This window comes from Lissotriton helveticus, chromosome 4_1 (genome assembly GCF_964261635.1).
Source record: "Lissotriton helveticus chromosome 4_1, aLisHel1.1, whole genome shotgun sequence".
Classification (NCBI taxonomy): Eukaryota; Metazoa; Chordata; class Amphibia; order Caudata; family Salamandridae; genus Lissotriton; species Lissotriton helveticus.
Genome location: NC_136063.1, coordinates 139097961 through 139122399, shown reverse-complemented (window position 1 = coordinate 139122399; position 24439 = coordinate 139097961). Strand labels below are relative to the sequence as shown.

The 24439-nt window shown below is 43.4% G+C and overlaps 1 protein-coding gene across 2 annotated transcripts in view; it reads right to left on the bottom strand.

Moving 5' to 3' along the window:
- The window catches only part of PPP1R16A (protein phosphatase 1 regulatory subunit 16A), a 338867-nt gene that overhangs the window by 153317 nt on the left and 161111 nt on the right, over positions 1-24439 (bottom strand). The window lies entirely within an intron of this gene.

Below are 24439 nucleotides of genomic sequence, written 5' to 3'. Positions count from 1 at the left end.
GTACAGATATCTGATTCAGGTCATATCTTTCCTTGACATTCTTCCATTTCAACAACTACCCTCTCCACATTACACTATTTCCACCCGGCGTACCATGGAAAAGTACCTCAAAAACCATCTCATCCACCTCTGTGCCAGCTTGGGCACCTAGGTCTAGCACCTCTAGGACATGTACCCCAAGACCATACTGAGGGTTACTCTGTAGTGGAGATATCCTTTTGCACTGCTACAATGCCCATCCGCCACCCAACCTCCTGGTGTTTGTTACTAAACCCTGAAGGATTCCTGGTAAACTCTGCACATCGCGGGGGATCAACAGACTACCCAAATAAATGCAAATGTTCAGGTCTGCGGTGCCAGCAGCACCACCATCAACAAGTCATGTCACTTACAGAAGGCAGCTGAGCGTGCACGAGCAGAGACACCTATGAACATATCACTACCTTTTATCAACAGATGTTCTTAAGAAAAATTACCCCAAAGCAAACGAGGTGACAGCACTTTACAGAGGAGGCAGAAAGTCCCTGTGTAACTATTATTTCAAATGTGCGTACCATGCAGTTAAAATAAACAAATGGGGGCCCAAAAACATTTTATGTAGAGCAACTGTACTAATAAACGCATGTTCAGACATGTATTGTTGCAGTGGTAGAGCAAAGGTCAAATTACGGCTATCACAGTACAGCAAATTGATAATGCCTCACAGATTGTATGTAACACTTACTTTACATAAGTAAGGGCAGGGGTCACTTTCTCTCGCCAATCACCCACTGTGCGTCAATCCTAGCTTTTCCCTGTCTCTGCTCACTAACTGACCCTGCCCTTCTCAGCTGCCAGGGCCCCACATTAAATTGCTGCCCGCCACTCCTGTGACTTTTTTCCCCAAATACAGTACCCTCCCTAATCACCTCCCACCAGTTAGTGCCTCTGAAATGCTGGCAGTGCTGCTGGAATGCTGCTACTGCCGGTAGGATACGGTTTTAAACTAAATAAATTGACCCACTACACCTTCATCTTGAGTTGCCTTCCTGCAGCTCATCTGGGTTCCCTACCGCCCCTAAAGCCTGCATTTCTGCTCCCTGCTTCAGCCCTCTCCAGAGAGCAGGAGAGACCTTCCCCAAGAATGTGCACGACTTTCCTTAAAAAGTGGCCTGCAGCAACGTTAACCCATAACATGTCAGAGATAAACATACCACTGTAACTGAACAGGATAATTCCATGTTAGGTTTTTTCAGAGTAAGTTATGCCTGCTCAAAATCCACATTGGTAAATAATAAAATCCCAGCGAGCCAGTGATCCTTTGTTTTTTGGCTCATGCGCCCCCCGGGCATGGTGTGCCCTTTCTTACACTGCCACTCACCCGCAGGGGGCACACTTCACAGTTTGAAGATCAGTGCTTTACAAGGAGAAATAACTAACTCTCCTACTAATCAGGGGGTCTCTTCAATGTGATTTTAACATTCTGCACAAACTGAAGCCCTTCATTCCAGGTTTGGTTGAATATTGTTTGTTGAAACAAGTACACGTCAAATTGTCATGGAATAAACCCTGCATGCAGAGTATAACATTGCGGTCTGTGTAATATATATCTAGGCCTAAAAATAAAATTGAAAACACAACTAGGTAGGAATGCATTATAACTCATTGGCCTTAGGTGGGTCTGGTGTGCTGGCAGTGCTGTGCCTGGTTTGAAATCTATCTGGAGCAGCAGTATGGTCTGTTGGGAGGGCTCCAGTACAAGCAGCAGAATAAAGGGGTGTTGTGGGTTCTAGATCTCGAGCCCTTACTAATGCCACAATTGTGTAGAGTTCTTGTTCTAGAGCAGCAGAGGTTCTCTGTTGTCGGGGAATAGTCATGCTTGATACCACACAACTGCAGTGTTGGGTTCTAGAACAGGTGGCCTAGATAGCTGGCACAGTTGTGTGGTGTATATGTTCTAGAGATGCACAAGTGGTCCGTTGACGCATTTGTGGCTCTTTGGCGGCTCAGGCGGGATGTAGAACAGTGAGGGGTTCTAGTTCTTGGAAATGAGGTTTGTTGTGTGAGAGGCACTGGATGCCCTTATTGGGGTTATAGAACCGCAGGTCTGTGGAACAGAGCAGAGAGACACTGATCGAGGGATGTGCATGAGAGGAAATAAGACTTGTTCGCGTCATCAGCCTATCTTGTGTACCAGGAACTTTATATATGTCATTTGTCAGCGTGTTTAACCTATCTTGTGTACCTTTTGTAATTTACCTGGCACTCATTTGAGGTCAACTTTGTAAATATGTATTTAACTCCTGTTCTAACCTAACGCTGACTACTTTTATGTTTTTTACAATATACATATGCAACTTGTTAGCGTTGTAACTGCATATATGTAACTTTTTAGCGTGTTCAGCCTATCTTATGTACCTGTAACTGTATATATGTAACTTGTTAGCGTGTTTAGTCTATCTTGTGTACCTCTTGTAACTTACCTGGTTCTTTTGTAAAGCGCTATGACACCTTTGGGTAAAGTTTGCCCCATATAAAACTGCATTAAATAAATATATAAATACATAAATAAATAAATAAAATAAAAAGACAACAGATTGAAATCTAGGTTGGGCTGGAGGGGCATTGGCCGACATGTGCTGGTCAGAGATCAGAGAAGGTTTACGCCTCCCCTTCACGGGCATTTGTAAAGTTGTGTGGAGAGGGAGGATGTGGACAGAAGTGGGCAGTCGGGAAAGGGCTGATAATCACCATCGGTGTTCTTTGGCACCACTGAGTTTGGTGGGGCTGTGATGGAAGAATAGCTGCAGCAACAGGTCACCAGGATAAGGCTTTGTGTATCAAAGTAAGGATCCTCTTCTGAAACACAAGGGGGCGCTGCAGTCCAGTGGCACAGCTCCTGCAGGTACCCTCTGGGAAAGTGGCAGAGTGAACTGTGAGTCTCACTGGTGTATGGTTGAATTTGCTTTGAAATGGCCAGTCGGGCTCCCAGAGATCATACTGATCCGGATGAATACGATAGTGTGCACTGTACTGGTGCTCACACGAATAGAAAATGGCAGCCAAGAGGAAGAGGAAACATAGCGAGGCCTGCTACCTCACCATACCGTGTAACATAAAATGTGTATTTGTAAAGCACACGTATCACGCAAGGGTATCAAGTTGCTGAATAACAGATGATTATTGTTATGGTACAATGGTATTCATTATATCGACTTCAGAAGGATGAAAGGCTGAGTGGAACTGGAGCGATTTGAACCTGTGACCATGAGGTAAAACACAGGCCCTACAGGGCACACATTAGTCCACTAAGCCGCCAGACCCAGCACCTCGGTTGGGCACATGAATACCCATACTGCTCCTATGCAAAAGCAGCTTGACTTCCAACAACACTGAAGGTCAATGTTTGTGGGGTTTGTTTGCAGTATCCTTGTCTCACCTACATCCTGCTTACAATTTCTATAGAACCCCAAAACATGCCCAGGGCTCCACTGTTGCAATTAATTGATGCGAGGACAAGGTACAGGCTCTGCTTTGGCAACAAGTAAAACAGGGCACGCCTAGCTAAAATCTATACAAATGTCTTAGTGGGCTCAGACAGCAATAGATGACAAAGATGCCCTCTTCAACGAAACAGAGCATCGTTACTCAGAGAACTGCCCCACCCACAGCCCAGCACTGCCACCTGGACGCCTCGAGCTGGGCTGTCTGGCTGCACGTGACCTTGCCTTCCAGGCAGCACGTGACCTTGTCTGGGGAGCTGTGTAGGCGGCCGCCATTTTGAAACTGGATGAATAACACATGCCCCCGGGTCTCGCTGGGGGTGTTCAGGTGATAATACCTCGTGACGTGGGCTGTGGGCGATACTGAGCTTTCTAAAAGTGTCTCCAGTTTAAGGACTCGACTGTCCTCTGTCCGTCTGTGCCGAGACGCACCTCACAAAGAGACAAAGGCCACAAAGGCGAGTAGATCTGCAGTGGCGGAAGCTGCTCCCAGGCCATTGTTGCGGGCTCTATTCACACACCGGAGGAGCGCTGAAAACAAAGGTGTCTACAAAGCACACTCGCTGGTATGAGCAGAAACTTTCGGAAACTTGGCGCAGCGAAGGATTCCAGCTCAGAAGCCGCCGCTCTGGTGGCACGCAGAGCCCAGGGTCATCGCACCCTGGTGTTTGCAGTATTCTGCCACACCTGAGAGTGGACGGTCCATAGACTTTCAATGTTGTGTGTTGCGGCACCCCACAGATGACTGTCCTAAATGTTGTCTTCTGGTGGATTTTAGGACAGCATGTAGGGTGATGGATGCCAAACATTGTTTTTGGGGGGATTTTCTAAAAGCTCACTAGTAGCTTGACTGGTGGTGGATAAGGATTCTCACACAGATAAGGATTCTCAAATGTTAGCTGTTTGGGGAGGTGTTTAAAATGATGCAATATGTTTCTCCAGGATCCCCTAATGGACAAAGTTTGAGAAAACCTCAGCATCAAGGGTTTTGTCAGGAGAGCCCAAGTCCCAGCTACCAGAGAATCCGTAGATTCACGCTGCAGAGCAGAGAACCCTGAACTTTCTGAAATCACAGACCACCTTTCGAGCTATACCGTTTCTGGAGCAGGGAATCTGGATCAGTACGCCCAATAGAGTGCAAAACCAAACTCGGTAAACCAGGCAGCAGAAATCAGTAAAGGTTGTAGAAGATACCCCCTCTGAAGCAATATATGCAGAAGACGGACTTGCATCGCCTTCGAGTCCTCCCAATCTGCCTGCTCCCTTCCTCAGCTCACAGCCTTACCCTCTCGCATCATCCGTTCTTCTCCCTGTTTAACTCCCAACTCATGGCACGAATCCCCAGTCCCAATGTGGTTTCTTGATATGGTATGGAAAATAACCCTCCTCACCTTTCTCTCCTCAACACAAGCTACCTCAGTCGAGGCTTCTCTGTATTCAGGTCTTCTCACCGGCCAAAAGATCCTAGAAGAGCCAAGCTCCATCTGACTATTTTCCTTCCATCTTTTCACGGTCCCTCAGAAGTGGTCTTCTACAGTGTTGCCAGAGCACCACCATCGCTAGTTGATACTCTCTTCTTGTCCTCGTTTTTTCTATCGTCTTCGTACCCCCTCACCAGTACTGATGTCATATCCAAAATTGCCAATCTTCAAAAAGTTCTCCTTCTCACACTTTGCTCTTCATCCTTACTTCTCTGTCATTCATTCTATCGTCACCCCTATCCCAAACTCTGAAAACATACTCTGTCTACTTAGCATCTAATCGAGAGCAGTGACCTCTTAACTTTTTCGATCTCCACTTACCCACTAGGCTATAAGGAGTAGCTTTCGGACTCCCTAACCCGCTACACCCACAATCTCAGATCCACATCAAATTCACCTAGTCCCACCCAAATCCCCATTGTATTTACAGCAGGCTGCATAAAATAACAAAATACATAAGAAAAACTAATAACAAAGGACAGGCAGTGGAATCGAAAATCCCTTCACATTTCAAGTGTAAACAGGATGTTTATAAAAGCACTCTCTGTGCTGCATCAAAGCACTCTCGTTGTAACGTGTATGGACCCGTGCACTGGAGCTCACTTCTCGCTGTCATACAAGTGTGCACCTCACTCCAAGATCTTACATCAGCCCTTGAAAGCCATCACCTGCTACTAGAAGGAAAAGAGCAAACACCCCCTAGTCCATTGAGAAGGTGTGAGTTACCAACTCTCTGTCATGGTAGGTTTAGGTGTGCCTGTTCATTGTCTGTCTTCGTTGTCCACCTAGAAATGGCATATGTTCCTCATGGTTCCTTTCACGCCTCGCGATTGAGGGATCGGTGAACTGAAATGCAGTTCTTCCTATACCACCAATAGCTGAGGAGGGGTGAATAAAAGTGTATGACTGCTCATGGACGAAAAACCGGGTTCACAATGCAGGTGTGGTTCTATGCGACACAGACCTGACTGCCTTACACGTTACCTAGAGTTGCTCAGACCAGGCACAAGGGCATGAAAGGCTTAGATGTGTGTGTTCGAGAGTGCAACCCACAGTAGATTACTAATGTGCTCCTAGATTCACTCACAGGGGTTTCTGGACAGCAAACATCCAGTGAAAAAAGCAAGTTTTGCACAAAGGATGCCGAGCACAATTTATACACCAGTATATGTCTTTTGTGGACTGGGAAATGCTTTACACAGTTATTCCTAGAGAGTAGAAAAAGAGGTTCTATGAATCAGGGGCTGGTGTTGTGTAGGACTGAGCGCTTCCCTTCTTTTCACAAGTGTGTTGCACATCAGGCTCAGTGCTCAGCTGTGACTGTGCCAGTCTTCTTGGGTACCGGACAGAGTGAAAGGCGGAGATGTTTCTTAACGGCACTTGTTGCTAGTCTCATGGCTTCACAATGGTCCTCATGTTATCCACCTCAGAACGAAAAAATGCTTAATCAGCCAATGATAATTTTGCACGCTTGATCTGCAGGGTACACAGAGACCTTGTGAACATTAATCCACTGAGTCACACTACTGCCTGCATTTATATTTAGTTCTTATTGCATTGTTGTATATTACGAGTACACAAATTAGTTAATCCTTGAAGGGATTAGAGCTAATTCTGGTGTAGAAGCAACAGTGAGTCATGATGTTTCGGTTAGGATCTGCAGAGCTACTACCTGGTCTTCGCTCAACGCTTTATGCAATACCCTCTCTCTGGACATCAACTCCATCCTTCAGTTGCCTACACTATGTGTTTATGGTTTCTGCTACTGTTCTCTGGAAGGAGAGATGTTTGTGGTTGACACACCCTACTACCACCAGAGGTACTGCAGTGTTTCCATAAACCGGCACCAGCCGTCCTGAGTAGAGTTTTCCAAGTAAAGGACTCCCAGCACCTGCATGATGTTCTCACAACACTGTTTGCGTCTTCTGACCTCTATGATTAAGTGATTATTTCTTTTTTTGTCCTTTAGAGACAAAACACAAAGAGGCCTATTGAGTTGCAAGCCAGGCTCGAGAAAACCCTTTGTGTTACCGATATAAATGTCCCGCGTGACAGGAGCGGCTCTACAGGTATCGAGTGGTTTGTTTTCCTCACATTCTTTACTTCTTCACTGTGCAGGTAGAATATATTCTATTTTTCTCAGGATATTCTTTTGAATTCTTGTGATTTTTAGCCTGACATTCCTGAGGCAAGGCTTTGTCTAGAAGCAAGGCTAGTTGGGATTCACACCTTGAATTTGTGAATAGAGGTAGATGGAATAAAATAGCCACAAAGAAAGTACTTTAAACTAAACTCACACAGTTTAATATTGGGATTAGCTCTCTCCCTTATTTTATCTATTATTGAGGCAACGAATCAGCCCACTTCTGCTATTGGAGCTCTTTAACTGTGATTGACGACATATTTTGTCACCACACATCCATGCACATCTGCCTGTTCTTTAACGATGTCTGCTTGGGTTCTGAGATCTAACGTGAGGTCATTCACTGGCCGGCCCTTTTAAAAGTAGGGATTTACTAGTGTTACTGATTACTTGGTCCACCAACACAGGCTAACCTTACTGTTAATTTTAGAACCATTTCAACACCACCGCCACATATGTGGTCACCTAGGGTGGTACTTTGTACGGGACACCAACCCTATAGTGTTTTGCATCATCATCAGCCATGAACATAAAATAACCAAAATTGTTAAGGCAAAAAAGGTCTGGTGGTGGCTTGGTTGGGGCATGAAATTCCACGCCGCTCACTGAGTTTTTTCCACTCTGCAGTCTGTGTAGTGCGTAACAGGGTTTTAACCTCGCTCATACTTGCCGACGTTAAGTTGGCGGGTGCAAGTGAGGAAAATTTTTACTCCAGACCACCACCCGGCGAGATTTCTCAACAAGGATGGTCACGGATGGCTGCTACCACTTGTATTGAGAAACCTTCTGTTCAGGTTGAGGAAGCTGCCGCTCGATTAGAACATCTACTCGAGCAGCAGAAAGAAGCTGCACCCTCTTGCGTTGTGTTGCGCTTGGTGCCGTTCGCGCTGGACAAACATTCAGCACTAAAAATCTGAACAAATCAGATGACCTAACGCACTCCATAGCTTGCAGAACTCCATATATCGTGGTAGAGTTTTTGGGTCACTTCGCAGAGTTCCACGTTGTGGAACTCCACGAATTCCGCCTAGGCCTAGAGGTGGTTACAAACCTTTTGACTTTGTCAATGCTTGTTTTGCCAAGGAGTTTATTTTTTTATTTCATTATTGTAGCAGCCAAGCCCTCACCAATATATATTAAAAAAAGATTGTATGAAAGCAAAAATATTATTTGGTTTCAAAAGGAACACATTGGCATACTAGCCCCTAGCATTCAAGGGAACTACTTTGAGTGTGGATAGCTCCTTGTAAAAGAGCAGAACACTGTCACTCACAGTGAAGTTAGCCAATGGCTGAAGTGGGATGATCCACTGCCCCATGCTGTAGCTGGTAGACGAAAAATCTGAGTGACACAACAAAATGCATGAAGTCTGCTGCCTCAACGCCCAAAAACTAAGTGAATGATATGTATAATGGTAGTAAAATCAAAAGAACTTGCTTAATGTCAGGTCTAAAATGTTGCACAAGAACAACTAGCAAGAAGCTGGATGGCAGGCAGATATTTGAGCTTCCGGGTCACCAGAGCAGAGCTGCTGACATATGGACCGCAGGAGCTGCTAGATGGGCAACCCCTGCCCTTGACGAGACTAACACAGAAGATAAAGTGACATTTTCTACAAAATGTGCAGACTTTAAAAGAGTTCATTTGAAGCACTAGTAGGAAAGTTATAATCAGATGCCACATATTGAAGAAATAATTAGATTTAGGAACAACGGATAGGTGTATATCGACTTTGCAGTAAAAGAACAACACTGGTAGCAGATGCAGAAACCGGGACTATCCTGACCACTCACCTTCTCGATCGGTCTTCTAGCAGGACTCAATATCCCCTCAGTTACGACACCTCACAAACAGGGTTCCGGTAAGACACATAAACCAGTCTCTCTTACGTGTCACTGTCTGAATTAAGGTATCTGCAGATCTAGCCATGGCAGCTGCCGAACAATATCTTCAGCAAACTCCATTTCATGGCAAACAATTAAAGCTTGTAGAGTCTTTTATAGCTTCTTTAATTATATGGAAGAAACCGTGTTATATTGGCGCACCGTGGTCTTGGCAAAGGGCACCTTGTATGCTGTTTTTGTTGACCTAAAGGCGGCATTCGATCTGGTCCCTCGTAACATACTATGGAAAGTTTTAGCAGATCTGGGGATGGCACCTGATTTGTTGAGTCTGATTGTCCGCCTGCATGAGGATACTTTCGCGCGGGTACGGTGGGGATCCCAGGGGGAGGTCACCGAGCCCTTTCCGGTGGAGCGAGGAGTAAGGCAGGGTTGTGTTATGGCACCCACCCTGTTCTCGCTCTTCGTGAATGGGGTTGCGGATTTCCTCTCCCTGGTCCCGACCGATGCCCCCGTGATGTCTGGCGAGCGGGTCCCGATCCTCATGTTCGCGGACGACACTCATCATCTCAAAGACTCCGAGTGGACTCCAGCAAGCGCTGAAAAGGTTTGAAAATTTCTGTTCGGACAGGGGACTAGAAATAAATACTACAAAAACAAAGTATATGGTCTTAACTGGTCGCAAAACGTGTGGGTCAAATAGACCTTTTAGAGGGCTGATTAATATGAATGGTTCCCCGTTGGAGCGTGTAGATGCTTTTACCTACCTGGGGGTGACCCTTCAGAAAGACTTGGGGTGGTCCAGCCAACTAGATATTGCGGTCCTAAGACTCCGCCAGCAGGCAGGTATTCTTCTCAAAAAATTCTCCACTTCAACAACTAAGCCCATCAGTCTGTTACTTGAAGTATATGGGATGAAGTTCCTAGGTTCGGCCTTATATGGAGCCGAACTATGGGGCTTTGAAGATCTTAGGAAATTAACGCTAGCTGAAAATGAATTTCTTAGAAAAGCTACTAGCGTCCCCATAAGTACCCCTTTAGTGCCGCTAATGTGGGACCTGGGAAAAAAGGCGGTCCAGGACTTAGCCTTTTTGCGCCCGGTTCTTTACTGGCGCCGGCTGTGGACGACTGAAGAACTACAGCATTATGCTCAAGGACTGAAGGAGGTAATGGCTAAGGACACGTCCCAAAAAATCTATTGGCTTAAGAACATCAAGTTGACACTTTCTAGGTTAGGGATGAATGACTTATGGGAGGACCCAGAAAATGCCAATTTTCCCTCAAAAATATTACTAAAAGAAAAATATTGGGAAATGGTGATCTCTGAAGCAAGGTCAGAGGGTCTCTCCGCACATTTAACTAGTCGCTTTATGGACATTAAAACCTTACCGAAACTAGAACAATACTGGGACATTATGGCCAAACAACAGGATCGTAAGCTCTATTTCCAGCTTAGAGTAGGATCACTCCCAGTAAGATCTTTTACTGTTAAATGGGCAGATAAAATTGGAATAGATAGATGCCCCAACTGTGAGGAGGAGCAAGAGACAATCAGTCATTTTTTTATTCTTTTGTCCCCTATATACAGCCCCCAGATCATTGTGGATTAAGCCTTTATGTAAACTACTTGGGGTCCAAAGAGACGCTGAGGCTCTTAGAATTTTAACTTCAGACCCGATGCCTACAATTGCTGTTGCTGTGACTACATTTTTGAAATGGGCCTGGGTAATCCGCACAAAATACATAGCAGTAAAAATGTGAAGATCAAATTGTATGGTCTTAGCACTTATGGGCCACCACTTGTAAAGTTTGCACAAGATTCCCCTGTACTAATGTATGTTTTTGAAATAGTTTTATATCTTTTTAAACTGTAATTCGACATAGCCTATTCTAGTTTATTACTTTTTTAGGAAAAATTATTTATTGTATGGTTTTTAATGTCTTTTTTTATCTTCAATGGTGTAAAATATGTATGCATACTTTTATGACTTAACTGTCGAATAAAGTTTGTGAATGAACTATAATCAGGTGCCACATATTAAAGAAATAATTAGATTTAGGAACAACGGATAGGTGTATACCGACTTTGCGGTAAAAGAACAACACTGGTAGCAGATGCAGAAACCGGGACTATCCTGACCACTCACCTTCTCGATCGGTCTTCTAGCAGGACTCAATATCCCCTCGGTTACGACACCTCACAAACAGGGTTCCGGTAAGACCCATAAACCAGTCTCTCTTACGTGTCACTGTCTGAATTAAGGTATCTGCAGATCTAGCCATGGCAGCTGCTGAACAATATCTTCAGCAAACTTCATTTCATGGCAAACAATTAAAGCTTGTAGAGTCTTTTATAGCTTCTTTAATTATATGGAAGAAACCAGTAGAAAAAATGTAAGACAACAATCACAGTGTACGTCATTGAAAAAAGACTCCAAGTACAACAATGCATTTTAAAAGTTTCTAAATAATTAATACATTACCATGGGGTGGTAATAGAATGAATAAACAATAAGAGAGAAGAGTTTGGTGTACTCAAATATTGGATTGTATAAAACCGAGAGGATTATATGAATTTATAGATCTTTTTTGTACATTTGAGGACTGCCTGATTCTGATACTGTATACTTATTGTTTCTTAGCTATACTTTTTAATCAAGTTTTATTTTTCTCCAATAGGCATTTGTGAAATGTAGGTTTGGTTGAAAACCACAAAATGTCTACATTTAACACTCATCACTCTTAGTAACCTTGATTCAGATTACTCCCTTTAGTTTACAATTTAACATTATTTTCTTTAAGGCCATGTCTAAATGTTGAAGGATAGGATTTCACAGTTTGGAACTTTTTTTACACAATGTTACGAATATTAATTTTGCAGTTCTAGGAAACTGCAACTGGACACATAAATGCTGCAAACACTGCACCTCTCTGTAGGACTGTTATTATTTTATTGTTTAGTTCCTGGAATATTTGTGTTAATGATTTACTTTTTAAATAAAAGATATAACATTTTGCAAAAATACAGTCAGACAAATTAAGAAATGCTTCCTAGTTGCACTGGTTCTGTGCCTGCTTTCTATGTTTGTTTATGTGACCGTCCGCACCCAGGTGGTGCTCCAGCTCCATGAAGGGGAGAGGTGTGGCGAGTTAGCCAGAGTGTCTGACTTCGGAGCGCGGGGCTCACAGTATGATCCCGACATGGGGGGCAGCTCAGCTCAGCATCATGTGACTCTGGGCAGTAGTTCACTTAATCTCCCCGACGGCCCTCAGCGCCTGGTTACCCTTATGGGTGATATGTTTGCGCTTTACAAATAAGTCATTTGTGACTTCAGGTACCAGTACGAGAACTGCAGAGTTTACTTCAGGTTGAAGCCTCGAGTGTCAAGAAACCTGGAGGTCTGGTAGTTGTGGGATCCTTGTAAGCAGAGGAATCCAAGGCCTGTGGTGGACACGGCCCGGCCCGCTCTAGTTGCTCTGCCTAACTTCTACAGGAGTACGGAGAGAGAACTGTCAATGAGTAGTGCAGTGGTGAGCTAAAGCAGGTTATAAGGGGGCCAACCTTAAGGATTTATGCGAGTTAGTGAAAATCAATTCAGCCCATTTTCTACTGGAACATTCCAGCAAGTGGGGGTTCAGCCTTTCCCAGAAGTAAAACAATAACTCCCCAAAGTTGTGGCGCTTTTTTAGACCCATTGGACGATCTGGGAGATCATTGGTTCTGGACCAACCCACACATCATTCTTATTTTCCATTCCAGGTTATTTCTCTGCAAAGTTCGTCATCTCACACTCCTGAAGAAGGGCACAATGGCACAGAGGAGGAAAAAGAGCAGAGGAAGCAACAGCTGCATCGAAGAATGTTCCAGCAAGGAATGAGGCAGAGAAGAGGAAGTGCACCGGGTAAGGAGGTGCGGCACTTCAGAGTGAGCCAAAGGGAAGAAGTGCCCCAAGCAAGAGGTGGTGCAACAGAGGCGAGAAGAGGTGCACTGGTGGAGATCAGGAGGCAGAAGCAAGTGGAACAGTGCAGTTGAACCAGATGCTAGTGTAGTAGAAAGGTTTTTGCAGTACAATGGTCCGAGAGGGTCCTCATGCAAAGAATATTGTGTACAAAAATATTGTCCGACATAAATATTGTGTCCTACATATACTGGTCCCAAAGGGCGTAGATTTCCTCCTACTTACTCCTAAGGGGTTATATTTTTGGAAAGCTAATTTAGGACTATATACTAATGTCAGATGATACTCTGACCAGGATATTCTGGCACTATACTTCCTGCACCATCTCGGTGTCTTGGGCCTGAAGCTCTATATGGTCTCCTCCAAATCCATTGCTCAAGGAATGCGAATGGAAAACCACCTGACTCCATAACCCTATCAGCAGTTTCCAGAAACCCTTTAGCTATCAGCATGAGACATTTCGTTTCACTGCAACCGAAGCAGCAGAGATTAACACTTACTCATAGAGAACTTACCAACCCACTTTAACAGCACCTCTTGTTCACACAAGGAACAACACTGCTGTGTGTATATTATATATCATCGGTGGCAAGGCTAGTGGCAGCCAAAATGCGTACAATGGCGGCAAGACATTATTAAATCTACAAGCAGCTACACGCAGCGTCGTCATCCCTTGTTGTGAGATATAAACATATATATATATATATATATATATATATATATATATATATATATATATATATACATATATATATATACACACATATATATATATACACACATATTACCTACTGGCGGTCGCCAGTAGGTATATATAGTTAGGATTTTTTCTCTATGGGATTTTTGAAAATTCTATGTCTAATAACTTTGGCGTTTGTGGACGGAATTGGCTGAAATTTTCAGGAAAATGGCACATTTTGTTTCTGAGCAGCCCTTGAAAATTTGGGGGGGTTCGTCAAGGGGGGGCTGAGAAAAAAGGGGGGTCCCAAAACGTGTTTTTAACATTGAGTTTTCCATAGGGCGGTTGGCCTCACTTTTAGCCCGAACGGCTGAATGGATTTGCATGAAACTTGGCAAAATTGTAGGGACTGGTAGCCCGATGTGCCTTTTGTAGGTCTCAATATATGTGCTACAGTGGATTTTGAGAAATTAACGTTTAAAAAAAGATATATATCTGTAACAGCGGACCGGGCAGCGCTCCAGGACGCGTACTTTTCGCGCAACGGAGCTTTGTGAAGCGAAGCTGATTGGTTCTCCGGCGTCTGTCAACATTCCAAACAGTCCGTAGCGGCCGCCATCTTGTCTCTCGGTAGGATCGAGAGACAAGAGGAGGCGAAAGCGAAGGGGCAAATGACCATAAGGGGGAATAGTAGATCCTCGCTGACCCCCTAGGTTTGATGTGGAGGTTTTAAAAGGGCCCCGCGGGGCAAAAAAAAAAAAAAATAATAATAATCGAACGGCTGAATGGATTTGCACGAAACTTGGTAAAATATTAGGGACTGGTAGCCCGATGTGCCTTTGCTAGGTCTCAATATATGTGCTCCAGTGGATTTTGAGAAATTAACGTTCAAAAAAAGATATTTATCTGTAACAGCGCTCCGCTTCGCGTAACGGAGGTTTGCGACGCTGATTGGTCATTCTGTCACTGGGCTATAGTTGGGCTACATCTGGCTGATATTTGGGCTACATTTGTTTTTTTTCGTCTCTGGCGGCCATCTTTGGGCTACATTGGGCTACATTGGGCTTCATTGGGCTTCATTGGGCTTCATTGGGCTACATTGGGCTACATTTGGGTTCCAACATATATATAGGCCAATGTAGCCCAATATATATTTTTCAAAGTTAATTTTCGTAAAAACCACTGGAGCATATATCTTGAGACATAGCAAAGGCACATCGGGCTACCAGTCCCTACAATTTTGCCAAGTTTCGTGCAAATCCATTCAGCCGTTCGAGCTAAAAGTGAGTCCAACCGTCCTATGGAAATGAAGGAAATGAATGGGTAATTTGTAATTAGCAAATAGCTCATCGCAAACTAGGAATGGTAAAGAATCGCTATTTATTCCTTAAAGTTCGCTATTTAGGAAATGCAAAAAACTTTGATGATACATATGGCGGTTCATCTCTAACAAGATAAGAAGCATAGGGATAGATTTATGATGACTGGCGCATCACCAGGGATGTGTTAGTCATTCTGTGCCGCTGTTCCGTCACCTATGGTGTGCTGCATTTACAATGCGGCGCATCATGGGGCAAAAACAGCACAGATGCGTGATGTATCTGTGCCGTAAAGGTGGCGCATTGCTGGAGTTGTATCGCAAGTGTGATGAAGCTCCAGCAAGGGTCGGGGGTGCCCCTGTCGCAGGGTTTCTGTTCTCACACAGAACTGTGGACAGAGGATTGGAACCTCGGCGAATTAGGGTGTCCCAAAACTCACCTTAGTAATCAAAAACCCCTTAGCAAGCTAGGTACAGTGTCACATTGGATATAACAAACTCTCAATGTTTAGACAATCCAGAATATGAACTTATAGTACCTCAGGATACGTGGAACTCATGAACAGTCGGTCGTTATATATTTCTTAGAAACCAGAACATGGAGTTAAGAAGAACACATGTGTATTTGAAATGTTTATTTACTAATGCCGTCTTCTCAGGCGTAGTATCTTAGATAATACAAGTACACATATTATCAGTAGCAAAATTACCAGCATAGTTACTAGTACATAAAAAGCGAATGGTGACAGTATGTTAACATGCTGTAAATGAATAAGAGTTAGCAACACTTATAAGCAGCCGCGGGCCGTGGAGGGAGTTACGGTGGGGCAGGGAGGCGGGGAGGGGGAGGGGCAGGGTGGAGAGGGCTACACCCTGCTTCTCCCCCTCCCCGCCTCCCTGCCTCACCGTAACTCCCTCCACGGCCCGCGGCTGCTTATATCTCACCCTCCCTAATACACATATTATATTATTTGCTAAGAAGGTCTCTTTGTGTTGGTTTAGGGCGTGCCCATACTTTAGTGTCTTAGATTTGAAGGAATCACATCAGCATACACCAGCTCTCTCTTCATGTGAACCGCATCAAGTGTTGTGTATGTGTGTTCGGCAAAGCAATATAAAACCCGCCTCATGCCCAGAATTGGCAGAAGTTGCACTTATGTTATGAGTATGAAGTCGTGGAGATCAGACCTCATAACAATTCTGTATCGTGTTGTTCTTGAAACTTTAGCACTCGCTGTACAGATATAGTTTAACAAGCAAAGCAGATAGTAGAGCAATAACATATTATTCTCATGTAAACCACGATGAACTACTAGGTTGAAAGCTAAAGCAACAACTAAGTGTCGTGTGCAGAAGTTGCAAAAAAGGAACAATGGCGTTTAAACCGGTAATGAGCCCATGCTAACTTAACACGGTGTAAAGATATCCAGGACGTAGATGACACCTCCCCATGATCCGGAAACGAACTGAATAAGATAATAGAAGTGCCATCTCATGAGAGCAGATTGCAAGTTTATATGTGGACGGTCCGCAAGGTAAAGCATTACAAACTAGGAAAATTTAATGCTAAAGAAAAATAAAACAGCCAAGTACTTTATCGAGTCTTAAGCCAATAGGCAAGGTAAATAATAAAAACTTGACAAATAAGTCAATGAATTGTCAATGAAATGCTAGTACTCAGCATATCAAACATGAAAAAGGTCTATGACATAACTGTGTATGCAAAATAAGCTGCAACAGCCTCCAATAGGAAGTCACCGTCTTCATCCGAAAACAGTTCAGCCATCCAATTTAAAAGCGGAAAAGAACATACGTGCTCTCCCAGCACCGGATCCTCTATCACCATCAGAGGACAGCTCGGTGGGTTTTCAAGAAAGCTCTGTTCCAAGAAAGACTGTGTTGCCGCCAGTAAATTCCAGGGACCAATTAGTCCATGCATCAATGCCACAGCCATAATCCTTTCGCCAGGACAAACCAACTCGTGAGTAATGATAGGAGTCATCAGCTGATTAAAGTCGACGTCAGGAGAAACCGGTCCGCAGAGACACAAATCAATGGCCCAATCGAAATCACAGGTCAGGCAGTGAAATACAGGCTGGACACAGGTGAAGTAGGAGAATCGAAAAGATAATCCATATGCCGTGCTTAATATCGCCAACGGCATTGTGCCATAATATTCTAGCATGCGATTGCGGAACAGTGTCAGCAGCTGCAGGGCGGGAGGTTGCATAGGAGGGACATCCATATTTAAAAATGTAAAAAAGCACAAGAGCGTCCGCTGGTAATGCAAGTAAAAATGGCAATCCACGAAGCAGAGTGGAAAAAATACAATGAAAGAAAGTAGGGATGACTCGAAAGATTTTCTCAAATGAAGTCACGAGACCACTGGTAACAACTTTAAAAAAGTGCGCCAGGGCCTTTGTGGAGGATGCGTTAGAGATAGTCCGAACCATCTTGCTGAAATGGAAAGGCAAATCTGAATTGAAAAGGGTCTGCACCTCTGTACGGGTGTTCGCTATGTGAAGCACGAAAGTTTCACGGGCCGAACTCAAGGCCACCTCTCTCTGAGACAAAAGAGCTCTTATTCTTGCCATGCCGTTGAAATCTGCTCCCAAGGTTGGTATTTGTGGCGAGATTGAAAACTCCCTATGTTCATGTGTGGGAGGAAATAGAACATTTCTGCAGCAAATAACCCGTTCACTTACTGTTACGATAAAAGGAATACTTTTAATTAACCCAGATCAATCTTCATTATTGAGCATCAAATAACTACCATTTTCCAACAACTTGAACGTGGGGATGATAGCAGGAACTGGCGTGCCTTGCAACACGCAAGCCATATTTGGTCGGTGTTTGTTGCATGAACCGTGTAACTGTATGTGCCTACACATTAGTGAATGATCTGGCGTCTCAGTGCATTCCTCTCCATTCAGATAAACTTCTTGATCATCTTTGAAACATCTGTATGTGTATGGAAGCGACCAGACCTCATGAAGAAAAGCACTACCTAAAGGTTCATAACGACCTATTGGTATATATTTCATACAATTTGAAAACTTATATAAAGCAAAAGGCAGCGTTATTAAACCGTGGATAAGGCACGTTGCCAAAAAACCCGCAATCCTCTGCTGATGATGTCACTGAGCATGTCATGAATGATGTAATATGTGACATCATCAGCAGTGGATTACGGGTAATAGTATCTCTAGTTTACTCCCCTATAGCTGTCTTTCTTTTAACATAAGTGTCTGTTTCCTTCCCTTATACTTACTGTTTTTGGTTCGCTTCCGGTTCGCGTACCGGCGAGCGAACTGGGAAGCGAACTAAGAGAAATAGAGGTTGGCACAGTTCCAAATATTGTACCAATTTTTTAATAATAACGGGGAGGTAGTTCTGAAAAGAACTTTTTTTTCTATTGTTTTTGTTGTTTTAAATTTTTTTTATTATTTTTCGGAATTTTTTTTACTTTTTTAGAATTTTTCTGAACAGTTTTATATTTTTTGGGGTTTTTCTTGGAGGGGGCAATGAAAACGATTCATTGTAAAGGGCTCAACAGGAGCAACAAAACAAAAAAAAAGTATTTATTATTTTGGGCGTTTCGTACAAACTTGCATATGATAGTCAATAGCTCTGTTGATCAGAGTGATGCTTCTTTCTCCGTAGCAAATGAATCCATCGCAAAATACGCAGGTGTGTTTTACTTCACCAAATCTCATTTGTATATTTGGCACCATCTCCCTGCCCTCTGGTCCCGTTACTTCCGGTACAACAGATCTTCTGGCCATAATAGGGAGATTATCTAGGTCGTTCCGAAACTGTGCAGCACTGTAGTTGTTAGGATGCCACCTAGTCATATGGCGATGCATTGTGTAGTTTCCGAAACTGTATTTTTTCTCGGTTCCTCTGGACAGTCTATCTTGACATATAAGGCAAGTTACGTATCTTGCATTTACTTTTTTCTCACCTTTGGGAATTTAAAAAAATTGCCAAATGAAGTTTTCTTTCCGGTGAGACGTCCTGGGCTCCTCAGGCAAAAACTGCCTCTCTTCGTGCTCGTCGTCCTGTTCCTCTTCTTCCTCTTCTTGTTGAATTATAACTTGAGCAGGTGGTCCACTCTTCCTTGGATGTGGTGGAGGTGGTGGGGAAGCACCAGCTGAAGCTACTAAAGAAGCCATTGCTCAGTGATCACAAAGGGTCTTTCTCTCACAATGATGAAAGTCAGAGTGAGGAAAGAAGGAGGGATTTTCATCATTTGGGAAAAACAAGAGTTCTCAACCAATGAAAAGTGTTCATTTTAGATTATATGACCTAGTCTTACATCATTAGGAAACCAAAAGTGAAATGAACCAATGAAAAGTGTTATTACCAAGTCACATGACCTGCTGTGTTTACGTTAAGCGCTTTGCAGGGCCTCCCGGTTTGCTTCCAGAAACCTGCGCTTTGCGACTCGGTTCGCGTACCAGTTCGCTAACGTAGCACGTCATATGACGTATCACGCGACAACGTGAAACGTCATGCGGACGGGAGGCGTCACGATGTTGTTTTGTAACGCGGCAGTTGCGGTAAAGAAACGTTTACCGGCTCGCGGTCTATTTCGCGGCATCAAGGTCAGCTAACGGGAAGCTTCCCGATTCGCGAAGCGGGAACGAAGAAAAAAAAATATTTAAAAAAAAAATTATTCATAAACATATAAAATATATTTTTGGATTTAAAGAAGAATACATTTTACAGCTACAGATATTAGCTGTTAAAAAACCAATGAAATTCACTGAAAAAACCATAGGTTATAGACCATATATAGTTAGGAATTAGCATTTACAAAACCTTGAAAATTCACTGAAAAAACCATAGGTTATAGACCATATATAGTTAGGAATTAGCATTTACAAAACCTTATTTTACTCACACAAAACCATTGAAATTCCATATATAGTTAGTTGCACTAACTATATATCGCGCACCCGCAATCCACTGCTGATGATGTCACATATTACATCATTCATGACATGGTCAGTGACATCACTGATGACATCACTGATGACAACATCCAGTGAATATGTGTTTCTGTAAAGTTTAAATATGTTTTACATATTGAAGAATGAGTGGATGTATAAGTGTCTGAATGAAGGTTTTAGTAGGTGCGTGATTGACTGTATGAGTGAGTGATTAAATGCGTCTTACTGAATGCACGGGTTAGTGACTAAACTGTCTGAAAGTGTGCATCAGTATGTCTGTTGTTGTGCAAGCTGCTGCATGTGTTGATCAGTAGCTATATAAGTAGCTATATGGGTTATTGATTGGTTGCACAAGTATTTGTATGGGAGACTGAGTGTGTGTATGGCTGGCTGGGAGGTGTGTGACTCTGTGCAGATCAATGTGTACTTGTATCAGTGATTCTATAAGAGAGTAAGTATGTGTTAGTATATGTTTCAAAAATGTAAGGTGTTCTGTGTTTAACTGTATAGATGAGAAAATGGAAGTGTGATTGATTCTTTTCAGGACTGACTAGGTGTGTGAGTAACTCCATGGATGAGTGGCAGAGTGTGAGTGTCTGTATAGGTGTATGAGTGCATATGATAGTGTTGTAAAGATGAGTGATTGTATGTATGAATGATTGTATGAGTGAATGTGTGTGTAGACATAGGAATCAGTGAGTGCGTATGTAGTAACTAGTATTGGTGTGTCAATGGTTTCAAAAATTATACTCTCTATTTAACACTGGGTGTAATAGAGGTTATATTAGAGTGTGAGGAGATGCATTGTATTATCACATGAATGATATCATCAGTGATGTGATCATTGATGTCAAGTGAGATGTCATCAGTGATGTCATTTGAGATGTCATCAGTGATGTCATCAGTGATGTCACTGACCATGTCATGAATGATGTAATATGTGACATCATCAGCAGTGGATTGCGGGTGCACGATATATAGTTAGTGCAACTAACTATATATGGAATTTCAATGGTTTTGTGTGAGTAAAATAAGGTTTTGTAAATGCTAATTCCTAACTATATATGGTCTATAACCTATGGTTTTTTCAGTGAATTTTCAAGGTTTTGTAAATGCTAATTCCTAACTATATATGGTCTATAACCTATGGTTTTTTCAGTGAATATATATATATATATATATATATATATATACATATATACACATACACATATATATATACACACACATATATATATATACACACATATATATACACACACATATATATACACACACACACACACATATATAGATATATATATAGAGATATATATATATATATATATATATATATATGAAGCAGCTGGTGGTCGTACGGGAAGAATATATATATATTTATCGCTCCAAAAGTTGTCCACCTTTAAGTAGCACACGACCAGCGGCTTGATTTATGTGTAGGTAAGGACGGGGATCCACTTGTAGATGCCGCTCAGTAATGGATCTGCCAGACGCGTTTCGAAGCTCCATATGCTTCTCTTCAGAGGCTTTAACGGAAGTGGTGTGCGCAACCTATATATACTGAAGCATTTCAGACCGAAATAGCATACACAGTAAGGATGAGAAATATGTATTTCAACACTAGAATGGCAGATCTACAAGCAGCCTGGTGTCACTGATTAGAAGCACTTTGTTTATGTGTGGGATTAAAACGGACACATGTGGCACAGAGGGTGACTCATCAAAAAGATAGGCAAATATTGGACTCAGAACCCATAGCACAGCCAGCTCAATGTGGACCGTCCGTCATTCTGAAAGCTCAACTTGGAGCTTCTGTCCTTAAGAAAACTCAAAGTGGACCTTCTTTCTTTCAAAAAGTTCATCTAGGACATTCTGTCCTTCAGGAAGCTCAACTTGGACCTCCTGACGAGAGGAAACTCCTTGAAGACTTACCATTCCATCTTCTGACATAATGCACTTGGTGCTATAATTGTTATATGTGATTGCCTGTAAAATACTCCCTCAACACATAGCTAGGATTGTGCTATAAGAATACCACAAATGAATAAATAAATAAGAGATACGGGGGATGAGGCCGTTGAGTCAAGATGGGCTTGAAGAGTTTTAGGGTGACCTTGTGGTGCTTAGGGTAGTTTGCAGGTTTGAAACGAGAGGTAGGTAGGGTGGACTATACAAATGCGGAGCAGCTAGAATCTGCCCTTTAAGCCAGCAGTAGTGAGAAATAACTCCAATCACAAGTGGGACAATGATGACACAGGTATTGGTGAGAACATGTGCGATCAATCACAGTGCACAGAATGTAGCAAACATGAGTGAATACAAAACATAGTACGAGAAAAAGAAATAAAGTTGTAAAGCCATCAGTGAAGAGAGAAAGAGATGAGGCAAAAGAACCACCAGCCATCGATTGCCTACAGGTCTTGGAGCAGCAAACAGTAGGTATGGCAGAGGGTAGACAATCTGCGGCTACTCAGAGCGGGAATGTGAGCTGTGTAGTCATTGGTGAGTAGCGGACGGGACGTGGTCTAACACCAGCTAGAGGGTTCCTTACACTGTTCTACATCAGCAGCCAGTGACGTGAGGGGAGGAGGCTGTCTGTCTTAAGGATGAGCCTCGAGGTCACATTCTGAACAATCTGTGGCCGGCTTACCAGGTAACATGGTAGCCCAAGATATAAAGCGTTTGGGACTTTGGGAAGAAGGGGATAATCTTCCTAGGTATCTGAAGAACATCCAATGTGGCAGCTGCTTGGGTAATGGGATATATCAGACAAGGACTGACCCTTATACCCAGCAGGGACCAAGGTAAAATAATAAAAAATATCATGCAGGGGTCCCATGGGACTTATTGAAAACCAGTTCCTTGTGAAGATATTCACTGGTTTGAACTAATCTACAAGTATAGGTACACCACAAACATATTTACACATAAGCCACTTTTTGAGAGTACCTTACATCACAAGCATTTGGCATAGGACACATCTCACTCCTGAAGGAGAATCTTGGCACTTTACCGTTCACGGCAGGAGTGCACTTAATGGAATAAAGATTAGAATATCCACGTCTTTAATAGCTTCTTGAACGTTGTGAATGCAGAATAGATACATACGTGGAGAGGCAGTTTGTTCCAATGAAATGGGGCCAAGTAAGAAACGGATCGGCCACCCACTGGCGTAACGAAACTCAAGGGGGCCTCCCTGCAAGGCGCGTGGAGGGGTCCCTCTGGGCTCAATCATGAGCTCTGCAGCCAGAGTGCTGTGCTGAGGGGGGGCTGGAGCTTGGGGGCCCCCCGCACCACGGGGGCTGCGGGGGTCTGTGTTACGCCCCTGCTGCCACCATATCTGGTGGCGCGTATTCGAAATCTTGAGAAGGGCTTTATTGGTGGACCTGAGCAGTCTGGTGGGCGGATAGTGATGAAGTCTGGAGAGCAGATAGGTGGAAAGGGTCTTGTTTAGTGCCTTATGGGTCAGGCAGCACAGTTTAAAAATTGCTTGTTTTCGAATTAGGCGCCAAGGCAAGTTCTTTAGAATAGGGGCGGTAGAGGAGCGGGAGGTCAGGTTACAAATTAGCCGAGCAGCCGTATTCTGCACAACCTGCAGTTCGGACAGCAAGGAGTCGTATGCTGCCACCAAACATGCATTCTCGTAGTCCAGGCCACATTGTGGCAAAGCAGGTGCCACAGGGGAAACGGCCACTACAACGCGGCCGTTTCCACGAATACATTAACCACGCATGCATTACAACGCATGCGTGGTTAACACGAAAGCCTTTACCACGCATACCTTTACTACGAGTTATGTAGTAAAGGCATATGTGGTAAAGGTTTAAAATAAACAAGGGGGTTTGAGGGGTCTCCCCCCCAAACAAAAACCTCACCTGAAATCACGTACGAATGTGCAGACAATCGTCGTCGTTTAAGAGGAAACGGAAAGAAACTTCCGTTTCTTCTTAACGACGTACCACGTCACCACGCAAGAATTAGAGGAAAAGGTTATGCGTTGAAAAACCATTCCGTTGTAACGCATGCGTGGTAAAGGCATGCGTTGCAACGGAATGCGTTATTATTATTATTATAATTAAATTTCTAAAGCGCTCAGCTACCCGTAGGTTTCCCGGCGCTAAAACCAAAAAGTGAGAGGAGAAAGTCAGAAGAGAGCTGTTTAGATGTCAAATAGCCAGGTCTTTATCGGTCCACGGAACCTGAGGTAGTTAGGTTCAGTTCGTATCTGAAGGGGGAGAGAATTCCAGAGTGAGGGGGCCAGCCAAGCAAATGAGCGGCCACCCATTCTGGCTTTCTTGATTCTAGGAACTGATAGTAAGTTTTGATTAGACGATCGGAGATTACGAGGGGGATGGTATGATTGTGCTAAGGGGTTGAGATAAGAGGGGGCTAAGCCAGAGTTTATTCTGTGGATGATGCAGAGGGCCTTGAATTTTGTCCGATTTTCAATTAGGAGCCAGTGCAGGGAACGAAGGGCATTAGAGGTAGGAGAAGTGTTAGGTAATTTGCAGAGAAGTCGCGCTGCCATGTTTTGAACTGTCTGCAACTTACGTGTCACCTCTTTACTGGCTCCCAGAAGAA